General features: G+C 47.3%; 1 protein-coding gene across 1 annotated transcript in view; it reads left to right on the top strand.

Annotated features, from left to right (window-relative positions):
* Positions 1–20,907, top strand: part of TMEM88B (transmembrane protein 88B) — a 366,936-nt gene that overhangs the window by 45,719 nt on the left and 300,310 nt on the right. The gene's annotated exons all lie outside the window — the stretch shown is intronic.

Raw genomic sequence — 20,907 nt, 5'->3', positions numbered from 1 at the left:
GGATATCTTGTAAAAAAAAAACAGATATCCCCAGCTCGTACGGTTCACGTGTTATTATCGAAACTATCTTTATCATAGCGTAAACTAGCCTAACAAAGATAGCAACTGCTGCTTTTAAAATGAATCAGGACAATGTCAACCTATGGGCAGGCTTCACAAAATACAGCCTTTGCAAAGTTTGCACTACTGTCCTTCATAGAATCGCTCATTTTTGTTTTTTGCTGCAATGTACATATAAAAGATGACTTGGATATTTCAGAGGGGCGAAGCAAAAGTATCTTGAGATGTGGTACTGGCTGCAACAACATTGCTTTGAAGCAACAGCAATGTGAGAATTAATGTTTCAGTTATGGTAAGTCAGTGGCACTGACTTTAGCAGATGTTTCATTGTCCTTCGTGGGCACCAGGTCTCAGGATCATGTTTTTTTTTTGGGGTGATCCTGAGTAACTCAAGACAGGGTCACCATGTAAGAAGATGTTGATAAGTTGGAGAGAAAGATATCGTATCTCATGTCTTGATGTCTAAAATTCACTGGAGAATTTTACCAGCTCCCTTCAAACTCCCTGACTTGGGACACTTGTGGTTATGGTCAAGTGTTTTGTGGACTATATTTTATGTCTGGTCACTTGGGTCCATTTTCCCTTGCATCACCGGGACATGATCCATCCTTTCTTTAGGGTCTCCAGCTTTGCAAAAGAAAGCAGGTGAAGTGAATGTTGAAATAACACTACTGTAGTTACTGACCACTAAACACTGCATCCCTACCCTACCTACTCATGTGTGTGCTCTCCCACCCACCTACCAACCTTATTCAAAACATATGCAGTATAATAAACACACACACTGATGCCCTTGAGGCCTTAAGCTGACCGTCACTGCCCTTCCACCATAATGGTTTCAATGTTGATGACACGTACAGCCAACATCCTTAACCCAAACTCATCTGTCATATGTAATCAACATGTCTTCATTAGCAAAGGGACTCTGAGATGATAATTCTCCATCTGAGTGTCACCCGGAAGCTCCCACAGCTGAGAGCAATCATTTTACTTAGATGCCTGGTTTAAGGATCACAGTAGTCCCTTCACACAAAACGTTCTAACCATGACATCCAGCGATCCTTTCTAGTGGAACCTCATTTCCTTTCAACTTAAGAAGGAATTTACCAACTCTTAAAAATCTGAGTCAAGCAACTAAGGGGGTCATTCTGACCCCGGCGGGCGGCGGGAGCCGCCCGCCTGGAGGGAACCGCCAGAATACCGCTGCGCGGTCAAAAGACCGCCGCGGGTATTCTGGGTTTCCCACTGGGCTGGCGGGCGACCGCCAAAAGGCCGCCCGCCAGCCCAGTGGGAAGCACCCCTCCATGAGGATGCCGGCTCCGAATGGAGCCGGCAGAGTGGAGGATGTGCGATGGGTGCAGTGGCACCCGTCGCGTATTTCAGTGTCTGCAAAGCAGACACTGAAATACAAAGTGGGGCCCTCTTACGGGGGCCCCTGCAGTGCCCTTGCCATTGGCATGGGCACTGCAGGGGCCCCCAGGGGCCCCACGACACCCCTCACCGCCATCCTGTTCCTGGCGGGCGGAACCGCCAGGAACAGGATGGCGGTATGGGGGTCGGAATCCCCCATGGTGGCGCAGCAAGCTGCGCCGCCATGGGGGATTCCCAGGGCAGCGGAAAACCGGCGGGACACCGCCGGTTTTCCTGTTCTGACCGCGGCCAAACCGCCGCGGTCAGAATGCCCTGCGGGGCACCGCCAGCCTGTTGGCGGTGCTCCCGCCGACCCCAGCCCCGGCGGTCAAGCGGAATGACCCCCTAAATGTCTACAACATAATTGCTACTCAACAGAATTTATACAACACTACCACTCTATAGACTTGATGTTATACTTCTAAGAAAAACTTGTCCATCCCACCTATGAATCACATTGTACGTCTGGATAGTCATTCATAAGGACGACTAGGAGAAGCAGATTTAGTTGTGGAGATGAGTTCTTCCTTAGAAGACCAACACGTCAACAAGCCCTTTTCTAAGAATTGTTTCCTTATACTATCCGTTTTTATTGTTTGCTTGGAAATTATGAAGTATTTCATGGAGGACCTAATGGTTGTTCATAACCACTTAATTGAAAACAGATATAGATATTATTTCAACCTGCACTGAAAAACAGCCATGACACCTGTTAACATACTCCCTACCTTCCTTTGTGAACACAAACTGACTCACAACTCACAAAAGCAAACACATAAAATGGGGCCACATAATATAGTATTATTGCCTCTGCTCGTTTTATAACCACCAACGATCATGTTTGTACAGACAGGTAAGACTATCTTATGATCCCTTTCTGCCTCTCCGTGTCAGTACTTACACCCAAAGCTGAACCTAAACCCAAATGAGTGAGAGGTATTAACAAAAAAAAACATTCACATCCCTTCAATCCAAGATAATTATATCTCTTCGAACAGTGAATGTACCTACTAGTACACCCCCTCCAAGAATTTCATGTACAGAAGTGAAAAACGAACATCATTTTTTAAAAGCTGATTCCCCTCTAAGCCTAGAGCGGCACTTTATATGCCTAAAAAATCATACGTGGGAAAATTGCCCACCACCTACACTGTGTAAGATTATCAATGACATCAGTGTAAGATATAAAAGCAACTTAATGAAATCGAGGTCCACTTTCCAAGAAGACAGGATAAAATCAGTTTAAAGACCTCCAAAAATTCAATGAACTTATATTCTATGCATCAACAAATAAATACGAGAAACATGTGTACCAAATGTGTACCAAGCTATTCAGATCATCTCAGACAAGATTATCAAAATGAGTTGGAGGATACTGTCAAGAATTTATTCAACACCCCCTTTTGATACACATATAAACCCCAACATTCCTAATAATAGTTGAATATCATTTTCTATTCCAAGCCTTGAGGCACTGGAGGAACTAGTTGAGGCATTCAATCCTTCATTAATCTGCTGAATCCCATTCCATATATCTAGTAAATTGATCTATACTTGCCTTCGCCTGCAGTGGAGAAATGTGTTTAATTCATCCCTCACTTCCTTATTCAAGCATTCCTCAAAATGTAATGATAAGGCCCAGCCTAAAAAACACATGAAGCTGGTTCAAAAAAGAATGCAAACTATTTCTCCCTTCCTCTTGTCTTCCCATTCCTATCCAAATCCTTTAGAAATATACCAATTAAATATATCATGTTTCATCCCCAAGAAGGACCTCAAACATGTTGTGCTAGTGAATGTTATCCCCTACCTTAACTATGGGATATAAATTCTCCCACTTATTGTGAACCGTCATTAGAAGCAGTCTTATATGCAGCCCCTGATTGCTCTTGAATGTCAAAAATACAAGATCATATATCCCCAGTGTTAATATAGATGAAATGCCTGCCATTGAAAGCCCAGGGTGCCTTCAGATCCGCATATCTAATTTTAAAGGCACTGGCTATGAACAAACTGAACAATCTGAAAATTAAGAATAAAAATTCAGGTGGGGCAGAAACCTACACAGTTGCAGCTCTCGCTAAAAGAAACTTCCTGCATCTTGTCTCCATGATCATCAAGATCTTCACCTGTGGAATTGAGGAACATTCACAGAGAGATCAAAGAACATTTTTCTCAACCTTTAAAAGCATAGTGGAAATGATCTGTTCCTGAAACATTCGAATGTATTTGTTTTTTAGTTGATCTAAATTAATTGATCAGACCTTTGAATAGCGCTACTATAACTACATGTCACTCTATCTGTGTGATTCCTCTTCACTACTAGAAGCATCTTGCAAGCGTCTATCCTACTTTACCTTAACCTCATCTACCTTCGCCCTTCCTTTGACTTCCTCCTCTCTTCTCTCAGGCATCCCAACTTGTTTTCCTACTACCAATTGTTATCCACACAGCACACATCAAAAACAAACATTTACGTGATGGTAATTTCACTGAATTTTCTTGGTTAGCCTTCCATGAGTGCCTGAAACATTGAATACTACTCCCATTTGTACTTTATTGGTTGTAATACAAACGCTAGGTCATCCACTTTTCCTTATCTACTGCCACTGCCCTCACTTCCATCCATTAGTGCTTCCTAAAAGGGAGTATTATCGCGAGATGTGAAAGTACAAGAAATCAAATCTGAACTTTATGTCAATGTAACCATTCTTACCCCTTCTTTAACTTGTTTGACCCTATCTTTTAAATGCACAATCAGAAACCTGCAATGCCTGCTCCTCTAGCCCCTCCTTCCCCGGCTCTGAGCTACATTTTGTCTCCACCAAATCCCTTGCCATCTTCATTGGACCATCGGGACAATGTATGCAGTTTTCCGGGTCTTTATTAGCTGCCCTTTCTGCTGAAGCCAAAGCACACAGACTATAACAGGACCCTAAAACACCCAACACACCACCAAAACTGACCACACAGCTGATATGATGTTGACTGGACAGCTCTGGCACTCTCAGGCTTAACCACAGGCTAAGCAAACTATGGTGACCATAATTCGCTTTTCACTCACTCACAATGCACACTGCAAGCAAATAAAAGGGTCCCGGTCCCCAAACGTGAGTGCAGATGGTGGTCACCACTAACCTCTGGCACTAATTAATTAATTAATTAATTAAACATTTTTTCTTTTAATGACTGCTTTCAATTGGCAATAACTTTTGGTACAAACCCCTGTCTACTATTGTTTGTAGATAAGTTTTGCGTCAAAAGGCATGAGTAGTTGCATGGGAATGTCCATGCCCCACCCATGTAAAGCCCCATTGGCGCTAAGTAACGCAAAGTAGTGCTTTGTGCTGCTTTCCATTACTTTTAGGCCAGATTCTGAGAGGTGACTGGCAATGCATCACAACAGCCAAAATTGCTATGCTGCACTATGTGACAAGGACAGACCAGGAGGACATCATATTCACATAGATATGGCACCCTACTCCCCTCTCCCTAGCGCCAGGGCTCATTTCAGTTAACATGCGCCATGCACACACCTTAGCTCCATAGTTATAGGGTGAGTGAATGAGTCTAGCATATGTTTTTTTACAGGAAGGGTACGTTTCCTGTACAAGACACTATGGCCCTCATTACGAGCCTGGTGGTCTGTGACCGCCAGGCTCGCGGTTGGCGGGAGCACCGCCGACAGCCTGGCGGTGCCCCTTAGGGCATTCTGACCGCGGCGCTTTGGCCGCGGTCAGTGCAGGAAAACCGGCGGTCTCCCGCCGGTTTTCCGCTGCCCGTCAGAATCCTCCAAGGCGGCGCAGCATGCTGCGCCGCCTTGGGGATTCTGACACCCCCTACCGCCATCCTGTTCCTGGCGGTTCGCCCGCCAGGAACAGGATGGCGGTAGGGGGTGTCGCGGGGCCCCTGGGGGCCCCTGCAGTGCCCATGCCAATGGCATGGGCACTGCAGGGGCCCCCGTAAGAGGGCCCCGCTTGTATTTCACTGTCTGCATAGCAGACAGTGAAATACGCGAGGGGTGCAGTAGCACCCGTCGCACCTTCCCACTCCGCCGGCTCGATTCCGAGCCGGCGTCCTCGTGGGAAGGTTGTTTCCCGCTGGGCTGGCGGGCGGCCTTAAGGCGGCCGCCCGCCTGCCCAGCGGGAAACTCAGAATGCCGGCCGCGGTCTTCAGACCGCGGTGCGGTATTCCTGCGGCGCAACTTTGGCGGGCGGCCTCCGCCGCCCGTCAAAGTTGTAATGAGGGCCTATGCCTAGACCAGTGAAAAAGTTTTTCCTACTTTGTATGCGTGCTGTATAGTTCAGCACACATGCAAAGCCAGAAAAGCACAGAGAAATGAAAACATTTCTCGGTTTAATGCCTGCTTTTCAGCAGTATTAATTTTTGGCACTGAACCCTGTCTACTGATGTTTGAGAATAGGGTTTAGCACAGTGCTTAATTTGTAAATAAAGAGGTGCTGGTGCTCAAAGCCCTTTTGTTAAACACGAGGCTGTTGTAATTAAATCTGCCAGCACTGAATACTGAGACAGTGTAATCCTGAAGCCATCTCGGGCCTCTTCAATCCATTTACGGCCACCCCGGCCCCTTCAGCTCATCCTGCAACTTTCTACTTTCTCCCTTTACGACACATTTTTCGTTTTTCCTTTTTCCGTCTTTCCCATATGCCTCTTTTGCTCGCAGCAAATGCTTGAGGCATAAGAATAAGCCCTAGCCCTCACAAATAAGTGCCGATGGTCAGCACTGGAAACAACAAGCACAAATTAAGCACTGGTTTAGCATCAAAAAGCCCATGTACCACCCATGTAACGTCTCCTTGACACAAAGTAATGCAAAACAGCGTTTCGGGCTGCTTTGTGCTGCCTTTCCATACAAACCAAAGCAAATATCAGTTTGCATTAGTTTGTGAATTGCCAAAACGGTTTAGCATTGTTTTAGTGTTACAAAAGTAATGCTGACCTGACGCCAAACCTTTGAGAACCTTGGCCTTCGGGTACTTTCCAGTGCAAAACAAGTTTTGTGCTGAAAAGTAAATTGGCTAAAACAAAAATTCAAAAATCAACTTTTGTGACACAAACACAGCATAAAATCTTAGTAAATATACTTCCCAGTATAAAAAAATAACATATTCAAACAATGGGCGTGAGTTAGGTGGGTGGCACAGAATAATTTTTCCCTGTGCAATTGTGCAACTTTTGCAAAAGCTACACAGATTATAAAAGTTACCTTAGGTAGATCATCTGAGTGATGATTGTACTTGTCATCACGCAAAACAGTTCACCATCCTGACCTGTGCCTTCTGGCCCAGTGCTAAATCAGGCTTAAGGCTACGTGGTTGCTGCGCCTTGTGCATTTGCATTTCCGATGACATGATTGACGACATACACTTTGTAGATCATCACCCAGTTCTATATTACACAGATCGCGCTCCCTCTTGATTTTTAGCAATTATTTGTCACAGTCTCATGGATCTTTGAATAAACAAAGACGATGGTCAATTTGAAGCTGAATAAAAATTCAAACACATAATAATGCAAGCATTAGCAATGCATGTAAGTCTTCCCTGGCACCTACTGGCTTTGCCAATCCCTTTTAGCCATGTTGTACAGCATGAGCAAGATGCTGCACAGTATCGAGAAAATCTAAAAAAAAGTATAAAAACAAAGGCACAATGATGTCATTTTGTGGGTGTGTGCATCCACTATTGTGCATGAGCATCTACAAAATCATGCAGGCTTCATTTTTTTCCGTTCCAATCCGAGGTGAATCAGTAAATAAAAAGAAATAGAAGTCGCACAAAACACTTTTAAGGCAGACTGGCCTCTGGAAAATAATGATAACAAAACAAAATCATGGGTGGGGAAGGCGAGAGGGAGAGGGAGAGGGTGAGAGGGAGAGGGAGAGGGAGAGGGAGAGGGAGAGAGAGAGAGAGAGAGAGAGAGGAGAGAGAGAGAGAGAGAGAGAGAGAGAGATATATATATATATATATATATATATATATATATATATATATATATATATATATATGGTGGAAGAAGAGAAGGACACAGCTAGAAAAGACTTCCACTCTAATGGCGTCTGAACCAAAAAATATATATTGTTTCAGAAAAGTAAGCAGTTGAAGGACAGGAGTAAAGAGTCAATGCTCCAGGGGAGAGACAAACACAGAAGAGGAACGTAAGTCGACATAAAGCAACAAATGAGCAAGCTACTAAAAGTGACGATAAAACCAACCAATAGTAAGCATTGGGGGGTCTCTAAGCCCAGTGTAAGTTCACAATAGGTCTTTACCAACCAGACAGCCTGCATTGCATGGTAGGCTCGATTTAAAAATGAGTGCTAACTATTCTGAAAGTATTGTGTTTTCAGTTCTCTTTGCCTACACACGAATAAATTATTTGTAAGTTTACAACTCGTGCTGGACACATTCCTATGAAAACCAGTAGCAGGACTCAAGGGTCCACTCAAGATAGACTAAATGGACAAATTTGACAACAATGCTCATCTTCGCAGAGGTGAGGTTTCAGGCTTCACCCAATTTAGCAAGCAAAGCTTTTCCCTTTTCACTTTATTAATGTTTTATCAGAAGCATGGAATTTAAAATTCTGGAAAATGCCTTGCCAGCTGTTCAAAGGGATGCCAAGAATTGTTTTAATAGTTTGTACATTTTTTAAGAGTTCTTTCAATTAGTTACTTTACATTTCACTTTGTATTTCAGAGGTTGTGCATAGCATATGGCACTGTGTTATACAATTTTTGTTTTAAAACATTTCACGAAAACAATATAAATGCTGCAGAACATTTCCACTACATGCAGATCATGCCACAGTGTGAACTGGGTTCCAATTTGCAAAAACGAAGAAGTAAAAAAAAAAACAGAAATCTGCTTCCTTGAGATTGCTCTTTTATTTAGAGCTAATCTGGCTTTTCTGGAACCCTCAGAGAACTCCAGATGATGGGTGTTTCTGGCATGCTGCAGGTGCGAGAGTCTGTTTTGTGCATTGCTAGGTGTAATGCATACATGCCAGTAGACCCGATTAAGGTAGGAGTCTCCTGATTTTTTAAGACACAAATGGTTTTATTTTGGCTGTCGCCCAACTGAAACTGTCTCTACTTCAATTTAAGTCAATGAGAGAAATAAATTCACCTGATTTTTATATTCTCCCACTTTCCTCTTCTAAAATATTGGTGTGTATGGTAATGTGAATTCAGTTAATCGGATATTTCAATAATTTGGTGGTTTATTTTCAGACAGCACAGCTCAGAAACAGTGAGCAAGGTTTGAATCTTTCTGTTTCTGAGTGCTGCGGTCTGAAAATAAAGCACTAGCTCAGAGAAATGTTGGGTTAAATGAATTCATTTAATGCCCTGCAGGCGCCTAAAAGGGCGCTTGGCTCTGTACTGCCCTAGAAAAGACCATCAGGATATGGCCCCAGTAGTACTTCTGCCAGGAAGGTAATTCAGGCCAGTTCAAATCTCTAAATCATTACCAAGAAATGCTAAACTCACAAAACTGTATGGGAAAACCTTAGCCACATACTCTTTTGAGGAGACAGAGAATGGATATAATATAACCTATTTGCATTGTGAGATGAGGGGGTGGTCTGAAAAGAGGGTCTAACATCCTTTATGATTTCCTGGGAACTTTGTATGAACAATCTTTTCTTCACAATAGGGTCTTTCATTTTCCCATGGATCCCTCTAGAAAAGCTATGAGAATCATAAGAGCCTTTACATGCTTAACAAAGTGGACTCCAGAATCCGTAACGCTGCACTGCACTTCGAAGTTGGCTTTTGACAATGTGTCCTGGTGTCAGTAATAGGTCATACTGCTCACAATCAAGCATTCCACCTTTGAAGGTTTGTGGAAAACACAATTCTCTATGTATATTTGCCCATTTGTGGGCTAGATTTATTGATGTTAATGAACATATTGACGCCCTGAAGAAGTTCATTGAACGAAACGCAATGGCTTTGGCTGTATCGTTTTTGGAAGCAAGATTTAGAAAAGAAGACTTAAAGAATCAAGCTACAGGTATCATTGTCTGATAATTTGATGTGACAAACATTTTGAGTGCCTCCTGCTTGATTTTTGTTGTTCTTTTGGCTTCCGCAACAGCATCTCAGGCAGCCAGTACTGCTCAGATTATGCAAATACTTATTATTTTGAGGCAGATTCAGATCTGCTATATTTCACCCTTATCTGATATTCAAATTGTTGGTGAAAGTGCAATGTGTTTAGTCTACTAAGAACTATGTGTTATTTTATGGGAATGGCTGGATGTGCTGTAGGGCTTTTCTATTGGCCTCTTGTTTGGAGAAGGAACAATTGTCCATTGCTCTTCTAATGCACTTTTTAGGTCTCACCTCAAATAGCGTTTGTTGTCTGATGACCAGACCTACTGTTTTTAATAAGCATAGAGTGGACATACGGTCACCCCTTCCTCATGAGTGGCTGTCTTTGTTGTCTATCTCAGTGGTCTTCTCTTGATTCAATTACTATCATCACCATATGTATTGGACCGGGCCCTTTTTGCAGGGTCATCCCCAAATTTTTTGCCTCCTTCCTCCTATTTTTTCTGACCTCTTGCTGTTGGTTCCAGGACTCTAAGCACTTTATCACTGCTGATCAGTGCTAAAGTGTGGGTGCTCTCCCTTTTAAAGTTAGTATGATTGGCTTACACCTAATTGGCACATTTAATTTACCTGTAAGTCCGTTGTACAGTGGTATCCCTAAATCCAGGGCCTATAAAACAAAAGCTACTAGTGGGCCTGCTGCGCTGCTTGCACCACCCACAGAAGTAGCCTTTCAAACTTGTCTCAGGCCTGCTACCGCAGGATCTGCGTGCACAATTGTCTGCCACAGGGACCAGGCATCTAAGTTTACTTGCCAGGCCAAGGACTCCCTTTTTACTACATGTAAGTCACTCCTAAGGTAGGCCCTAGCTAACCCTATGGGCAGGGTGCTATGTATGTAGAAGGCAGGACATGTGTCTGGGTACATGGCCTGTCTTGGTAGTGACAAAAAGCCTATTTGGTTTCTCACTGCTGTGAGTGCTGCCTTGCTCATAGGATTGCATTGGAAATGCCCTACCTTATGACTAGGGGGTATTGTCTGATTTATGAGAGGTAGCGTATGCATGTTTGGTATGGTTGTAATGGTAGTCAGAAATTGCTGCTTTCTGGTGTAGGTGGATTTTTATTACCATAATAGAAATACCACTTCTAGAAAGTGAGCATTTCTCTGTGCTTAAGACTCAGGTATTTTGCAGCCAGAAATTTCAATCCACGTCTGGGGCAGAGTGGCAGCGGGGGTTTTTGCGTACTTTTCAGATAGCCTGTACACAGGGAGGGTGGAGGTGTCATACAGGTGCATCTGCATATTGAATGGTCTTACTAGGCTGAGAGAAGAGGAGGCGGGCACACCTGATTTGCAAAGGCTGTGATCTGGCCTCACAGAAAGTGCTTGTTTACCCCCAACTGATGTCTGAAGCCTGTGCTGGAGGAGAGGGGGGACTCTCCTAGAACCAGTTATAACTGGTTGGAACCTCTTCTCCCCTCTTTGAAATTGCTTTGCGAAACTGAGTATAAGTACAGGGGATTTTCCCCATGACATAGTGCAGAACAAACATCGTAAGGAAATGGACACAGAATGCTGCTGGAGGGATTCACCAGGAACCATCTTGGACTGCTGCTGTTGTGCTGGCATATGACCTGCTGGGTCACGAGGAGGAACTGCCACTGATTGCATTCCCCTTTTGTTGGTGTGTTGCTGGGCCCTTGCACCCTGTGCTTCCCTTGTGTCCCCAGGGGCTGGGTGCTGTGGCCCCTGCCCTCTGCAACCATTGGTTCTAGCGGGAGGACAGCGCTGTGTTCTCAAGCTCCTGTGCTGGAGCAGAAGCACCTGAAGGACACTTTACTTTCTTCACCTAGCGCCTTGAGAGCGCTCTTTCTTTTATTTACGTAACGCCTTGAGAGTGCTTTTCTATACTGCAGAAAGAGGAATTACTGCAGTGAACCAGGGAGGTCAGATGGCTTGATCGCATCCAAAACGTGCTTTTTGGTGTGCCCCCAGGGCACGGAAGGATGTAATCTGGAGCGAGTGTGCTCCTCGGATGCCCCCCGGGCAAATAGCACTGAGGACAATGCCCCCAGGGCACCAGGATGCTCCTGCTTCTGATCCAAGTTCACCACAGCAGCCTGAGTTTGGAAGAAGCGTGTCTCTCCCTGTGAGGATGACCTGCTGCAGAGGGCCTGATGAGGCCAGAGGAGCTGCCGTGGCCGTGACACGCCTTGGAGGAGCGCTCGATCCGCCACAGCTGCCACTTGTTGCCAAGAGGAGACCATCACTACTGGCTGGAAAGGAGAGTCGGCCTCCCAGCACGAAGCAGATTTGAGGGCCTCCCTAGATGCGGGGGCTGTGCAAGCCTCCCCAACCTCATCAGGAGGTTTCCGTTGCTCAAGGTGACCCCCGTGTGAGGAGTGGGTTGCCTCCAGTCGCTGTGCGGGCTTGCTTTGTGGTGCTCCCCCCCCAGCATTTTTTGGGGATTGCTGGGGACTTGATTGAGGGGTAATTACCTAGTGTGGCGGACAGAGGCCTCAGAGGAGGTCCCATCCCGCTGACAGTGATTTTCTTTTTGGGTCCCAAAGCAATCAGAGATCCAGAAGTGGGACAGGGACATCCCCCATTTGCCCTATGGCCTGACAGCCCTGATAATCTGGTTGGGCTGACCTGTGCCTGTAGGAAAGTTGGATGTCCAACGCATCTATGATGGCGCAGCCTGTTCCTCTGATGATCCCTTGGTAGGGACATTCATGGTGTTGTCACCCTTATGCTAAGGGAACTCCATGCTCATCTGTTAATTCTGCCATTCGCTTTCTTTTCTGATGTTCCTTTTATGGACATTTATGGTGGTGTGTTTACCAGGGCAAGTGCATTTTTAGTGACATGTGTACAATGACCCATGCATTTATGATGATATGTTTTTCATGACTTGCCGTATGTTTTCTGATGTTCCTTTTATGGGCATTTGTGATGATTTTATGGCATGCATTATTTTAGTAATGTTTGCCTGACTACTGCTTATGTTGCAGAATAATCAGTAAGCTATGTGTTTTATGTGACTACTGCTAGCTTTTGCAGAGTAATAGTACTGTGTAATGTTCTGACAACTGCTTGGGTAGCAGGGTATTATTGACATGTTGTGTTTGGTCTAATGATGTTGTGTACAATACAGTTTATTTTTATATAACTTGGTGTTGTGTTTCCTTCGTGGTGGGGATAGTGGGTCATGTGTGTTGTGTGTGTTGTGCAATTGCTTTACACATTGCCTCTGGGATAGGCCTGACTGCTTATGCCCGGCTACCAAGGGAGTGAGTAGGGGTTATTTTGGGTGTGTAACTCTCTCACCCTGACTAGAGTGGGTGGGTTCTGCCTGGCTTAGGTGCATACCCTAGGCAACCAGAACCCCCATTTCTAACAATATGTTTACAGGAGAATTTGTCACAAAGGGTTCTGGTTGGTAGACTTGCACCTTTTCACTGCTGGCATTGCTTGTATTCAGAAAATTATGTTTCCCTTTTCATTTAGACACTACATGGAGGGGCATTCACTTTCTTGCTTTCTGAGCCATGTGTTGCTTCTCCTTTCATTTTCCCTTAACCCCTCTCAGTCTCCTTGCTGCTTTTCACTTCTGCCCGACTTTTCAGTTGACATCCCTTGACATCCAGTTAATATTTTAATAACTCCCATCTCTACTGCTCCCCCACTATCCCTGCTATTTCCTCCCTACACCTCTTCCACTTTGTTATACTTTTTTTTGCGCCTGTCACACTATTGGCTGGTGTCCATCTTTGTTTTACCCATTGTAAATTGGCCACCATCAGGTGTGCATACACACATGAAAGAAATGGGTTTGATTATTTATTAAGAAGACATTCAAAGGCTCCCACCTTTGATTTGCGTCCGTCCGCAGTGGCCATCTTTTTTAAAACCTCACAAATACATTCAAGGATGACCACCATGAATGTGCACACATCTATGGGGGCCATATTTTTTGGTAATGTTTTAAAAAAACACCTAAAGATGTCCACAACAGATGTGTGTGCTTCCATGATGAGTGCTTAACACAAACAAATTGTCAAAGCCAATTGATTTTGCTGCCAAGTCACATTCACCAATGCATGTTATATATGCTTCACAGTATGGGCCGGTGTATGATCAGGGCGTTAAGTAGGATGAGAAAAGCATGTGGGGGGTCTCTAAAAGAGGTATGTTTTTTGTAATTAAGGTTGTGGCGGGTATTTTGGTGCCTTTCTGGGCTTTCTAATTTTGCATCCAGATATAAAACACAGGTGACATATACCTAAAACCTACTAGGACTATTGGCTTTGTCAGTAGTTGTTAGCTGTTTAAGATAATTGAGTAGCAACAATGATTTTGCTGTAAATAATTAATATTGAAACTAGTTCTATTCTGAAATGGTAATGATAAGACTGGGAATTAAACCTTACTGAGGTCTGTTGAAGGGGTAAAGGTCTTTAGAGTGTCTCATTCACTCCTGTTACGTTAACCCTATGTCAGACATATTCATACTTTTTTCTCTCCATATCACATACATCCACATATCTTACACACCATCTATTTCCTCTTCAGCACCTTCTTTTCACTTTCCCCAAACACACAATGAACCTATGCTCCTGTAAATGCTGCATTTTATTTTGCTTTCACCGTGTAAATATTTTGACAAGTGTGTACCTCCTTCATATCCACTTTCACAGAATCACAATTGCAATTGGAATCAATCAATCAATCAATCACTGCATTTGTAAAGCGCACTACATACCCGCAAGGGTCTCAAGGCGCTGGGGAGGGGGGGTGCTACTGGTCGAAGAGCCAGGTCTTGAGGAGTCTTCTGAAGGCCAGCAGGTCCTGGGTCTGTCGTAGGATGGTGGAGAGAGTGTTCCAGGTCTTGGCGGCGAGGTAGGAGAAGGATCTGCCGCCGGCGGTGGTTTTTCGGATGCGGGGGACTGTGGCGAGGGCGAGGTTGGCTGAGCGGAGGCTTCGGGTGGGGGTGTGGAAGCTGAGTCGGTTGTTGAGGTAGGTGGGTCCGGTGTTGTGCAGTGCTTTGTGTGCGTGGATCAGGAGCTTGAAGGTGATCCTTTTGTTGACGGGGAGCCAGTGCAGGCCTCTCAGGTGGAGTGTGATGTGGCTGCAGCGGGGGACATCGAGGATGAGTCGGGCCGAGGCGTTCTGGATGCGTTGGAGTCATCTCAGGAGCTTGTTTGTAGTTCCTGAGTAGAGGGGGTTCCCGTAGTTGAGTCTGTTGGTGATGAGGGCCTGGGTAACGTTTTTTCTCGTGTCGAGGGGGATCCATTTGAAGATCCTGCGGAGCATACGGAGGGTGTTGAAGCAGGACGCGGAGACGGCGTTGACTTGCCTGGTCATGGAGAGAGTGGAGTCGAGGATGACCCCCAGGTTGCGTGCGTGTTCTGTGGGTTCCGGGGCTGTGCCTAGTGACGTGGGCCACCAAGAGTCGTCCCAGGCTGATGGGGTGGGTCCGAGAATGAGGACCTCCGTCTTGTCTGAGTTCAGCTTCAGTCTGCTGTCCTTCATCCAGTCGGCTATGGCCTTCATTCCTCGGTGGAGGTTAGCTTTGGCGGTGTGGAGATCTTCAGTGAGGGATATGATCAGCTGGGTATCGTCGGCGTAGGAGATGATGTTGAGGTTGTGTTGTCGTGCAACGTGGGTGAGGGGGGCCATGTAGATATTGAACAGTGTCGGGCTGAGGGAGGATCCCTGTGGGACGCCGCAGATGATCTCAGTGGTTTTGGAGCGGAAGGGTGGGAGGCGGACACTCTGGGTTCTGCCGGAGAGGAAGGATGTGGTCCAGGCCAGGGCCTTCTCTTGGATACCGGCGTCATGGAGGCGTGCTGATAGGGTGCAGTGGCAGACCGTGTCAAAGGCTGCTGATAGGTCCAGGAGGATGAGGGCGGCTGTTTCTCCTTTGTCCATCAGGGTCCGGATGTCGTCAGTGGCGGCGATGAGGGCGGTCTCGGTGCTGTGGTTACTGTGAAAACCATATTGGGACGGGTCCAGGATGTTGTTGACTTCGAGGTAGCGGGTCAGCTGTTTGTTGACAATCTTCTCGCTCACTTTTGCCGGGAAAGGGAGCAGGGAGATGGGACGGAAGTTCTTGAGGTCCTTGGGGTCCGCCTTGGGCTTCTTCAGAAGGGCGTTGATCTCGGCGTGCTTCCAGCTTTCTGAGAAGGTTGCTGTCTCGAAGGAACAGTTGATTGTTTTCCGGAGGTGGGGCGCGATGGGTGCGCTAGCTTTGTTGAAGATGTGGTGAGGGAAGGGATCCGATGGGGATCCGGAGTGGATGGAGTTCATGGTTTTGATGGTTTCTTCGTCGCTGACGCTGGACCAGACGGTCAGGCGACTGGTGCAAGTGATAGTCGCAGGGGTGGTGGACTCAGTGGTGGGTGCGGGGGGGTCGGGGTTGAAGCTGTCGTGGATGTCGGTGATCTTGTGGTGGAAGAACGTGGCCAGGGAGTCGCACAGGTCTTGAGATGGCGGGATGTCGTTGGTGATGGAGCTGGGGTTGGAGAGTTCTTTCACGATGCTGAAGAGCTCTTTGGTGTTGTGTGCGTTGTTGTCTAGGCGGTCCTTGAAGGCTGTCTTCTTGGCGGTCCTGATGAGTTGGTGATGTCTGCGGGTGGCGCTCTTGAGGGCTGTGTGGTTGTCTGGTGTTCGGTCGTGGAGCCATTTCTTTTCCAGCTTCCGACAGGTGTGCTTGGAGATCCGGAGGTCCTCAGTGAACCAGGCGGCTTTCTTGTTGGTGTGGTTGGTTGTAAAGGTCTTGAGAGGGGCGAGGGTGTTGGCGCAGTCGTTGATCCACTGTGTGAGGTTGGTCGCGGCAGTGTCTGGGTCGGTGGGGTCGTTGGGTGGTCTCAGGGCGGTAGTCAGTTGGTCCCCGGTGACCTTGCCCCAGCAGCGGCGTGGTAGCTGTTGGGTGCGGTGGTGTGTGGTGGGTTTTCTGAAGGTGAAGTGGACGCATCTGTGGTCGGTCCAGTGTGGTTCGGTGGTGTGGTTGAAGGAGACGTGGGGGCTTGCGGAGAAGATGGGGTCAAGCGTGTGTCCAGCGGAGTGAGTGGGTGTCGTTACGAGCTGTTTGAGTCCGAGAATGGCGAGGTTGTCGATCAGAGCGGTGGAGTTGGCGTCGTTGTTGTTCTCGAGGTGGAAGTTCAGGTCCCCGAGGAGGATGTAGTCCGTGGAAGCGAGGGCGTGGGTGCTGATGAGGTCGGCGATGGTGTCACTGAACTGTGGGCGGGGTCCGGGAGGTATGTAGATGAGAGTTCCTCTGAGGGTGGTGTTGGGGTCGGTGTGGATCTGGAAGTGCATGTGCTCGGCAGTGGTGAGGGTGTCATCGGTGTTCGTTGAGATTTTGATGGAGTCTTTGTGGATGATGGCGATTCCTCCTCCCACTCCGTTGGTGCAGTCTCTGCGGGAGATCTTGTAGCCCTGTGGGATGGCTATGGCGATGTCTGGTGCTGAAGTGGCGTTCAGCCAGGTCTCCGTCAGGAAGGCGACGTCAGGGGCAGTGGAGTCTAGGAGGTCCCAAAGTTCGATGGTGTGCTTGCGAGTGGAGCGGGTGTTGAGGAGGATGCAGCGGAGGTGGTTGGGTTCTCTGGCTGGTGGTGTGGAGGGTTGGATGCTGATGAATCTGCAGTTCCGGCAGGTGAAAGGCCCCTGGGTGCGTTTCGGGGTGGCCCGGTAGCAGGGGTGGTCTTGTCTGGTGTTGAGTGCGTGGAGGGTGCTTGCGTCGTTGTGCAGTCTGGCGCTGCGGGGGGTGCGGGTTCCAGGGTTACTGGTGCTGGGTGCGGTCCAGGCGCGGACGGGCGCAGACGGGCTTGCCTTAGACGTGCCTTCGGTGCGCCAGCGGCGCGCCCGCTTTGCGGCCTCCATATGAGGGCAGAGGGAGGGAGGAGCAGCTGGGAGGTGGGAGCGGGGCGGCCAATGGGAGTGAAGGGGACAGGGCAGCAGGGGCTCAGCAGCAAGGGAAAAACCCGGGGAAAAACCCAGGGGAAAACCCGGGGAAAAAACGGCGGGAAAAGACGGTGGGAGAGGGACAACAGAGCACAGGGGTACAGAAAGCAAAACACAGGGGCACAGAATGAAAAAAACAAAGTGGCACAGAAGCACAAGCTCAGGGGAATAGAAAAAAGGGAGCGAGTAGTCAGGCGGCAAAAGCGGCAACGGAGGTTCAACCCACAGGGGGCTGCGTGGCAGATGGGGGGAGCGACCTGCCTGGTGACAGGGTCAAAGGTCGCTCTCTACCATCGCTTCGCGGCCTCCATATGAGGGCAGAGGGAGGGAGGAGCAGCTGGGAGGTGGGAGCGGGGCGGCCAATGGGAGTGAAGGGGACAGGGCAGCAGGGGCTCAGCAGCAAGGGAAAAACCCGGGGAAAAACCCAGGGGAAAACCTGGGGAAAAAACGGCGGGAAAAGACGGCGGGAGAGGGACAACAGAGCACAGGGGTACAGAAAGCGAACACAGGGGCACAGAATGAAAAAAACAAAGTGGCACAGAAGCACAACCTCAGGGGAATAGAAAAAAGGGAGCGAGTAGTCAGGCGGCAAAAGCGGCAACGGAGGTTCAACCCACAGGGGGCTGCGTGGCAGATGGGGGGAGCGACCTGCCTGGTGACAGGGTCAAAGGTCGCTCTCTACCATCGCTTCGCGGCCTCCATATGAGGGCAGAGGGAGGGAGGAGCAGCTGGGAGGTGGGAGCGGGGCGGCCAATGGGAGTGAAGGGGACAGGGCAGCAGGGGCTCAGCAGCAAGGGAAAAACCCGGGGAAAAACCCAGGGGAAAACCTGGGGAAAAAACGGCGGGAAAAGACGGCGGGAGAGGGACAACAGAGCACAGGGGTACAGAAAGCAAAACACAGGGGCACAGAATGAAAAAAACAAAGTGGCACAGAAGCACAACCTCAGGGGAATAGAAAAAAGGGAGCGAGTAGTCAGGCGGCAAAAGCGGCAACGGAGGTTCAACCCACAGGGGGATGCGTGGCAGATCGGGGGAGCGACCTGCCTGGTGACAGGGTCAAAGGTCGCTCTCTACCATCTCTTCGCGGCCTCCATATGAGGGCAGAGGGAGGGAGGAGCAGCTGGGAGGTGGGAGCGGGGCGGCCAATGGGAGTGAAGGGGACGGGGCAGCAGGGGCTCAGCAGCAAAGGAAAAACCCAGGGAAAAACCCAGGGGAAAACCCGGGGAAAAAACGGCGGGAAAAGACTGCGGGAGAGGGACAACAGAGCACAGGGGTACAGAAAGCGAACACAGGGGCACAGAATGAAAATAACAAAGTGGCACAGAAGCACAAGCTCAGGGGAATAGAAAAAAGGGAGCGAGTAGTCAGGCGGCAAAAGCGGCAACGGAGGTTCAGCCCACAGGGTCTGCGTGGCAGATAGGGGGAGCGACCTACCTGGTGACTATCGCACTGTGAGTTCTGCAGAAGGCAGAGATTGGATGACCATTTATTCTGAGCACCATTCTGACCCACTGACACCCACTATGAGAAACTCACACTGCCTTCAGCTTCAAATCCAGATCTCTCAACTGTGCTAGTAATAAACACCCGGAGGCGACTCAGAACTAAGTATACACTATGCAAGAGTAGTAGGCTACATGAAAACAAATACAGACTCCGTAGGACCCATCCCACTTAAAGTTATGTGTTTGATATATTATGTGCATGAATGTATTTTATGTTTGTTGTAGTTTTATCTGTAAGTTTCTTGCTGGTACATTGTGTTAAGAAGGATTTTAATTTAGGAGGGCACTGTCAACCATATGCCTTTGTTTTTTGTTGTGTCCAAATTGTTTAGTGGGATCAATCTAATGTGTTCTTTCTGACTATGATCATTTGTAGGCCAGATTGGAATGATGGTGTGTGGTTTTGATGTTGGGTATCAAGTGCTGTTGGATGTCCAAGAAAAGCCCACGTAGAGCCGATCATAACTGTGTTGGCTGCGTGCGCTAAGGCCTACGATAATATAGTTATAGAGAAGATATGTGCTGAGTCATAGATTTTGGTTGTTTCCTCATGCAAAACTATCTATACTGTAAAGCAGATCTTATGTCTGTCTAAGCATGTAGGGAGGTAGGAATGACCTCCTGCAGGATAAATGCAAGGTATGCGTGGCAGTCAAAGAGTTTGTGAGATTGCAGTTTTAAGCCCACCACAATGTGGCTTCAAGGGCCATATGGCAATAATTTGTCAAATGAGTAATGCCACTGAGAAGCGGATGCACTCTATGCTATGATGTAATGAGCGCCAACTGATCCTGTGTACGAAGGAAAAGAAGATCTAAAGCAAGTATTAACAGGCATAAAAAGACAGGTCGCAAATGAGTTTTCCCTGACTGAACTACTCCTGGGACCTATCCACAACCGCTCCTATCCAACGCCACCCCAATGAGAAACAACAATGTGACAACAGCAGGAGAAAGGTAACCCCTTCTCTTGTCCATCTGCCTGATGGTGCTACTATGCTTCCTATTACAAGGCCTGCTTTCATAAGTGCCAGCAGAAAAACTATAAACCTGACATAGCAGGAAAAGCTGAACAAGTGCCCAGAAGAAACCCCTTTGATCAAAGCCTACAGCCAATGGACAATAGCCCCTCTCCCTCCCATCTCTCCGAGGAGCAGCCCCAGTTCGGCATTCAGAGTATCTAGCATCAGGACTCCATATTCTGAGAATCGTGCCACAAAGACAAGATGTCCTGTCTGTGCACAAGGAGAAAAGGGGAAGAGGATGTGTATTGGTGATGCAGACCGGAAGGACAAAGCAGACTACATACTCCCTTTTAGTCGCCCTTGGATCAAACATCTATCTTCTCACAAATGCTACCCAGTACCACGCCCAAATAACCACCTTAACTGCATGTAGTCAAGGAGCTGGATTCCATCAGCTGCCCTCACCACATCAGATGGCCTCTCAATTTATCAACCTTGTAAGGATAAAAAGTTGAATCAGCGTTTCAGAGAATTAAAACCGTTATTTGAAAATTACACACTGATTTAAAAGCGCCCACTTTTCCCATTAACGATCACGGTACGTGTCTGCAGTCTTGTTAATTATATAAGCGTCAAAAGACTCTAGCTTACACCTTACAAATATTTAATATAGCATTCCTGTGTGAAAACATAAACACACTGGCGTATTAACCAGGTTAATACGAACATTCTGTTCATTTGTTCCCTGTGTTCAATAGATTTGGGCATAGCACACGCCTGGCACAAAGCGGCACTCTTCTAGGCGCTTTTATTTCGTGGCACAGCCATTACTTGTATTCCATTGCTGAAGAAACGGATTTCCTATTTTGGATAGAGTTCAATGAACGCGCCTTTCCTCACAGATGATTGACGTCACAGT

The sequence above is a fragment of the Pleurodeles waltl genome, chromosome 6, assembly GCF_031143425.1.
Source record: "Pleurodeles waltl isolate 20211129_DDA chromosome 6, aPleWal1.hap1.20221129, whole genome shotgun sequence".
Classification (NCBI taxonomy): domain Eukaryota; kingdom Metazoa; phylum Chordata; class Amphibia; order Caudata; family Salamandridae; genus Pleurodeles; species Pleurodeles waltl.
This window is presented reverse-complemented; position numbering and strand designations above follow the sequence as displayed.